Here is a 7,348-nt window from a genome sequence, read left to right as displayed (position 1 = left end):
CCTTTCAATGCTACTGATAGGTGCAGGTTTTTGTCTTCAAATGGAAATGGTAGTGCACAAACTCAGAACACCTGGGCCAAACTCAGAGGACCACCTTTGTTATTATGTTATAGTTAAAGCTCCTTCCTGGGGTTTCATGAACTGACATCCAGACCACTCACGTATAATCGAATCAAGCCCTTATTGAAGCACACCGGTGGCGGCTGACCAGAACATAAAGCTGTTCCCCTGTCAGCCCCGAACAATTGCAAGGGCACTCCTTCTAAGCCTGAAAACGGCAAAAGGGATGTTCGGGGGTCCAGCCAATGCAACCAAGCCAGGTTACAGAAGCGGGACAGTGCAGTCAAACGGCGGGAAGCTTAACCAATCACAGCCCAGTCACCCCAGTTACAGAAACAGAGCCCCATTATCCTAGTTACAGAAACAACGCCCCATTAGGTAGTTCCATGTTCTTAAAGGTTTCTATAGCAAATGGAAAAGAACATTTTGCTCCAGTCATGACCCTTCTACATGGCATGGTTGTTTTACAGGATGAAGTCATAAAACAAAATGGAGTCACATTTGCTTCTCCTATCACAACTACTGTCCATCAGAAGCAGACGGTGACACCAGGATTTGGTGATGTGCACCGCAGGCCTCCAGGATTACTGCAGCAAGGACAGGCGATTTATGTGTACAAACACTCTAAGTTCTGTTTGCTTGTTTTTTACTTTTGCTAGTGGGGACCGAACCCAGAGGTGCTTTACCACTGAGCTACACCCCCAGTGTTTTTAATCTTTGAGACAAGGTCTTGCTCAGTTGCTGAAACTGGCCTGAAACTTTTCTATCCTCCTGCCTACACCTCCTGAATCACTGGGATTACTGGCATGTGTTGGTGGTGCCTGGCTGTATCTCAAATTTTATGGGACAATACCTATTTAAAATATTCTGCCCAACAAATAAATTTTGACTTGTCATGATTTCTGATGTTTACTTTCAAAATGTAATCATGATGTCTGTTGATCTAATTCATAGATCATAAAAATTGTAAGAAAAGCTGAGTATGGTGGCACACACCTGTACTCCCAGCAACTTGGGAGGCGGAGGCTAGAGGATCACAAGTTCAAGGCCAGGTTGGGCAACTTAGAGAGGCCCAAAGCTACTTAGCAAGACCCCGTCTCAAATTTAAAAACAAAAAAATTTAAAGGGTGAGGGCTGATGATGTTGCTCAGTGGTAACTGGGTTCAATCAACAGTACCAAAAATATATATATATTATATTTCCAAATTTTGATCTGCACACAGATAATAAGGCTTACATTTCATGTGGGTAGCACAGATTCTGTAGTAAAATCCCCTTTTTAAAAATATATTTTATCATTGTATTGATTGTTGTAGTTCATAATTTTTTACTTCCAATTTTGGAAAAAAATTGCTATTTTTATGATTGTGTTTAGTCCCTAACAAGTGATATTTATTGTCTTTATATATCACTGAAATATATATATTTTTTTATAAATATATATATATTATATATTTATATAAATATATTTTATTTATATAAATATATTATATATATTTATATAAATATATATTTTTTAATAAAATATATTATCTTTTTATTTATTTATTTATTTTTAGTTTGAGTATCCAAATATATTTTCACATATATATTCATATATTTTCATATACATTCATTTATATATGAATATACCCTAATAGCAACCAAATTTCTGCTTATACATTTTCATATATATTCAGTTACATAACTATAAACTATAACTAAAGCAAATTGTAAACATTCATCTCAAAAGAAAAATAACTATATACAAGTTTATATCCATTTCAATATTTTCATGTGTATTTTTACATATATATATTCATATTTGTATTCCTGTATATGGATAAAAATGTTCCATCTCTAAACTAGCCCTAACTATTTTTCTACATTAGCTCTATACCTACCAATGCACCTCAGAGAAACCTCTATACATATAAACCATAACGTTATATGAATGTACCTATAATATTTGGGGATATAAGATCATAAATTTACATAAAACCCATATATACACACACACACACACACACACACACACACACATACTCATTTCCATAGGCAAAACCCAGATTTCACACATAATATGACAATATTGCTTATCTTAAAAAAATCCATAAAATGTGTATATATATTTAATATATAATATTACCTCTATATTCATATTTCTATTCATATATACTGATACATATGTTCCAAAGGTAACCCGTCCCTTAAACCAAAGTAGTAGCTCAGAACTAAACCTAACCCTACCATAATCATAAGCCTTTTAAACAAAAGTTGTAAATATTACTGAATATCCGTATGTATTTTCACATACATATTCCATATGTTTATATGCATTCATATTTATGTGTATGTACCCTAATGACAACCCAAATCCTACCCATAAGTTTTCATATATATTCAGTTGCATAATCATATCCTATATCTTACCAAAACTGTAAACATCCATCTCAAAAGAAAAATAACTGCACACAAATCCATATCCATTTAGATATTTTCATGTCTATTTTTACATATATGTTCATGTCTGTATTAATATGTGTGGTTAAAAATGTTTGAACCCAGTACTACTGTGTTGTGGTCTATTTGACTCTTGAGGTTGAGAAGGGTTTTTGACGTACATAGATACCCCGTTGTTTGGGGCATACATTTTTTTTTTTGGTTCACCCACCTGCAGAGAAGCTGCCTGTCTGCTTTCTTGGTTTCATGCCATGGAGCAGCCAGTAAAATCACTTTGAAAAGAGATCTTTTGTATTTGATAAAGAACAGAAAACACGGGCTGGGATTGTGGCTCAGTGGCAGAGAGCTTGCCTCTCACACGTGAGGCACTGGGTTCAATTCTCAGCACCACATAAAAATGAATAAACAAAATAAAGATATTGTGTCCGTGTGTAATTAAAAATTAAAAAAAAAGAACAGAAAACACTTAATCCACCTCAGTATACATAATCAGTCAACAGTAGGTTCGTCTCTGAGTCAGTCAGCTTTCAGGTCAGCTGCATTGTCCAAGGCTAAAATGGCAGTGGCTCGCACAAGAAGCTGATGGATTTCTCCGCCACACTGAGCAGTTGCAAAGGGTTAGGCCTTCAGGCACCTGGTCTTGCTTCTCTGCCGTCCTGTATGCCTCAGCGTCCCCGGAGCCCTGGAAAGCCAGTCCACTGAGCTCCTGACAGAAGCGCTCTGGCACAGCAACACAGCGAGGTCTTTCATGTCAGCAACGAGCATCCAAAGTGACTCTGCCACAAGCATCTCAACCATGCTCAAAACAAGGCGTTGTCTTCCAAACTCTGACCCAGAGCACTGATTCTGTGGGGTGTGCATCTAAACAGGGTTCTGTTGATACGTCAGTGTGATGACAGCACTTATGGACCCTCCTCTCAGAGATCACAGTGCCCACTACACATGTGGAGCTTGAGCAGATGCTGCAGGAAGCAATCTGCTTGGTGTCTCCACACCCAGTCTCCCAGACTTCTGGAGCACATCACTGTGTGGCAGGTGACAACTATTAAACCCTCTCTGGGAGGGCTGGGGATGTGGCTCCAGCGGTAGCGCGCTCGCCTGGCATGCGTGCGGCCCGGGTTCGATCCTCAGCACCACATACCAACAAAGATGTTGTGTCCGCCGAGAACTAAAAAATAAATATTAAAAATTCTCTCTCTCTCTCTCTCTCTCTCTCTCTCTCTCTCTCTCTCTCTCTCTCTTCTCTCACTCTCTCTTAAAAAAAATTTATAAAAAAAAAACCCTCTCTGGGAAATGCTGCTTTAGGATCACGTGCCAAAAAAATAACAAAAACACAGTGTGGACATAGTTTGAAAGTAAAGGGACATAGCATAAAGGGAGTCGTTTTTCTCTGAAGCAGGAAAAACATCACCTGCTGGAAAGAAGGTGGAGCTGAGATGGCGCTCTGTCACCACATCTCCCGCCTGCTCCTCCAGCTGCGTGGGTCCTGACCTCTGGGACGCAGCCTACCTCCAGCCCAGGCTGCTCTCAGTTCCCATGAACGCACCTCACCACCTCCTGGACCAGCCAAGCTCTGAAGCCGCGCGGAGTGACAGGCACTGTTGAGAACCGGGGCGGAAAACACCTCACCCCGTCAGCCCCAGGGTGCAGCAGGCGACTGGTTCATCCAGGTCAAGGATGCTTCCTGCGGATGAGGGAAACAATGGAACTGAATGAGGGCTCTGGGCAGGGTGTCCCTGAATGGTGGCTTTATTAAGGGTTGATAATAAAATGAGAAAAAGAGAGGAAAAGGGACTCCCAGGACATGGGGGGGGGGAGGCGAGAGGGAGGGACAACAGATGCTGTCTAGAGATTTCTGGGTTCAGCATTGCAAAGTCCAGGTGGTGGTGAGACGCGTTCATGGGAACTGAGAGCAGCTGGGCTGGAGGCAAGCTGTGTCCCAGAGGAGAGGAACCACGCAGCTGGAGGAGCAGGCGGGAGATGTGGTGACGGAGCCACATCTTAGCTCCGGCCCTTAACACATGAGCCATCTTCAGGAGCCATGTAAAAAGACGGGAAGGGTGGAAGTGGTTCAGTGAGCAGCACTTAGTCACATTGGACTGGCCTTCTACGCAGGTGTCACCTGAGAAGGAGCCAGAAGAAAGGCTGGGAGGGAAAAGAGCAGGCCGGTCGGTTAGGCCTGACAAGTCTGAGGGACGGGCCTGTGTGTTGCCGCAGCAGAGCCAAGGTCTGAGAGAAGCCTGCCACAGCCTTCTGCAAGGGGCCTTGGCGTCCACCGCGCTCGAGTCCTCCTGGGTCCTCAGCTGTGAGAGCCTCCTGCTCTCAACCACGAGGCGACAAGGGCACCTGCTCACATGGCTGCCTTAAGCAATGAGAAAACTGGACAAAGGACAGGGAACAATGCACGGACACCGGACAACAGGAAGCACAGGACGGTGCTCTCTGAGAAGGGAGCTGAGGGGACCCTTGAGTTCCCCGCTCTCTGCCTAGAAGGTGTTAGAAGGTGTTTCCAGGCCACAGTGAGGAAGGGCAATGTCAAGAGTTGAGAAGGCCACGGGGCAGAGTTTGTGGGGGCAGTTCCAGAAAGGAGGGAACTGTCCACAGAGTTTTAGGGATCCGTAGAGTCCCCCCATTGACCTCCCTCGTTTTACCAAGATATAACCAGCATAAAAATCATGTGTACTTAAGGTTACAGTGGGATGCTCTGATACACCTGCTCAGTCTCAGTGATCACCAAGATAAGCTATCCATCACCCTGCCAGGTTTCCACGGGGTGAGAGCGTGTGGGAGAACACTTGGGACCTACTCTCCCAGCCCATCTCAAGTGCGTGGTATTGTAAGTTCAGTCACCATGCTGTGCTTTAGACCTTCAGAGCTTGTGCATCCTGTGTGACTGAGCTGCTGGCCCTGTGACCAACACCTGCCACTTCTCCCACTGCCAACCACTGGAAACCACTACTCTCCTTGCAAAGCCCCTCAATCTGAGGTGGAAACTACCCAGAGCCAAGGGAAAGCCACCAGAAAGGAATGGGTAGAAAAACCCCTTGAGCTCATGTGGGAAATGGAACACCTTGGGTTCCCTCCAGAGGAGAAAGACATCTAGGGTGCCAGGTGAGTCCTCAAAAGGGGAGCGCCTCAACAGAGGGACCAAAACCCAGGCTGATGGCTGCCCTGCGCTGCCCATCAAAGCTCAAAGGCAGGCCTCAGAAGGACCCACCAACCCAAACAGCCTACTTCTGAACCGGAAAAAAATAATTCCAGGTTATTGAAAGGAACACACACAAAAAGCCCAACACCTAGCAAAGTAAAAACCACAGTGTCCTGGAGCCAACAAGTAATTATCGGGTATGACTGGGACAGCACTGGCTTAGCATCCCCAGCACCTCAGAAGGAAAAATGCAAAGAAACAGAAAAGGACAACCGGTAGCCAGTTGGCAAACCCGTCAAGAGAAACAGACCTGGAGACCACACAGTTGGCAGATGGTGTTAAGCCCATTGTCACACTTTGTGTGCTTAAGAAGGTAAAGTGTAAGCCAGGTGCAGGGTGCATGCCTGTAGTCCCAGCAGGTTCCAGAGGCAGAGGGAGGAGGCGGGAGGATCCCAAGTGTGAGGCCAGCCTGGGCATTTTGGTGAGATCATGTCTCAAAATAAAACATAGAAAGGGCTGAGGATGTAGCTCAGGGGTGAAACATGCCTGGGTCAGTCCATGGTACAAAAAATAAAAGAAGATAAAAAATAAAAGAGGGTAAATTATAAACATGAGGAGGAAAGTGGGAGACAAATAAAAGACCTGTATCAAATTTGTAAGATGAAAAACATATTTTCTGCAATAAAAAATACACTGGGTGGCATGAGCAGATTAGATAATGCAGAAGGAAAAATCAGTGGATTCAAAGACAGCGGCAGAAACTCTGAAGGAAACAGAGAAACGGGAAAGCAAGCGGACACATGTCAGTGGGCTGTGGGCTGTCTGTGACCCAGCCCGACGTCCCTCAGAAGGGACAGGCGGAATCACAGGCTTGCTGATCTAAGAAGTTCAAGGAGCCTCAAGCAGAAGAAACATCAAGAAAACCCTCCAAGGCACATCCCAGTCGAGAGGCCAAAAGCCTGTGGCAGAGGGGACTCTGAAGCAGGCCCGGGGAGTAGGCTTCACTTGTACATCCTGATTGCTGCAAGGAGCCCGAGGTTTGTTTCCTGTTGAAGTTGGTGGGGTTCCTGGGGCAGCATGGGGAGAGCATCTCACTTTGTTGCCTGCTGGTCTCCAGTTGGTGAGCTCAAGAGCGGCTCCCGCCTCAGCCTCCCGATGAGCTGGGACTGCAGGCCCAGGCCACACGCCCCTGCTGGTGACCCGGAGCTCCAGGCCGGGTTTCCTGTGGTCTCTCGGCTTTGCTTCAGAACTTGAAACACACTTAGTCCACTTTTCCCATTCGGTGCTAACGGCCTCCCCCAGGGTGCTCTTCCAGACAGCCCTCGAGTCCTGCTCCATCTCTGCTCCCTTCCCCAAAGCCTCTCTCTCACTGTCGTGGCCTCGGAACTGTAGGGACAAGCAGGTGGGATGGAGACGAACTCGGGCCTTCCCGACAGGCCTGCACTCTGCGACTCAGCCCTTGCTCTTAGGGCGAGGGCAGGCGGCTTTTCTGAGTGGACATGGTCCAGATGTCCTTTGTTTGTCCTTCCTTTGTTTACACACGAGTGGCCTCATCTTTCTTGTAGTACCTGGCTCAAGAGCAAGCGGCCAATTCAGGCTTACACTGGCTCGTCCTACCCCTTCCCAGAAGCACAGTAGGATGTCTGCCTTTCAGGTTACCATAGCAACGTTTTACCAGACTTTTTGCCACACATAGGA

This window comes from Spermophilus citellus, assembly GCF_964194105.1.
Source record: "Spermophilus citellus genome assembly, chromosome: 6".
In the NCBI taxonomy this organism is placed as follows: Eukaryota; Metazoa; Chordata; class Mammalia; order Rodentia; family Sciuridae; genus Spermophilus; species Spermophilus citellus.
This window is presented reverse-complemented; position numbering follows the sequence as displayed.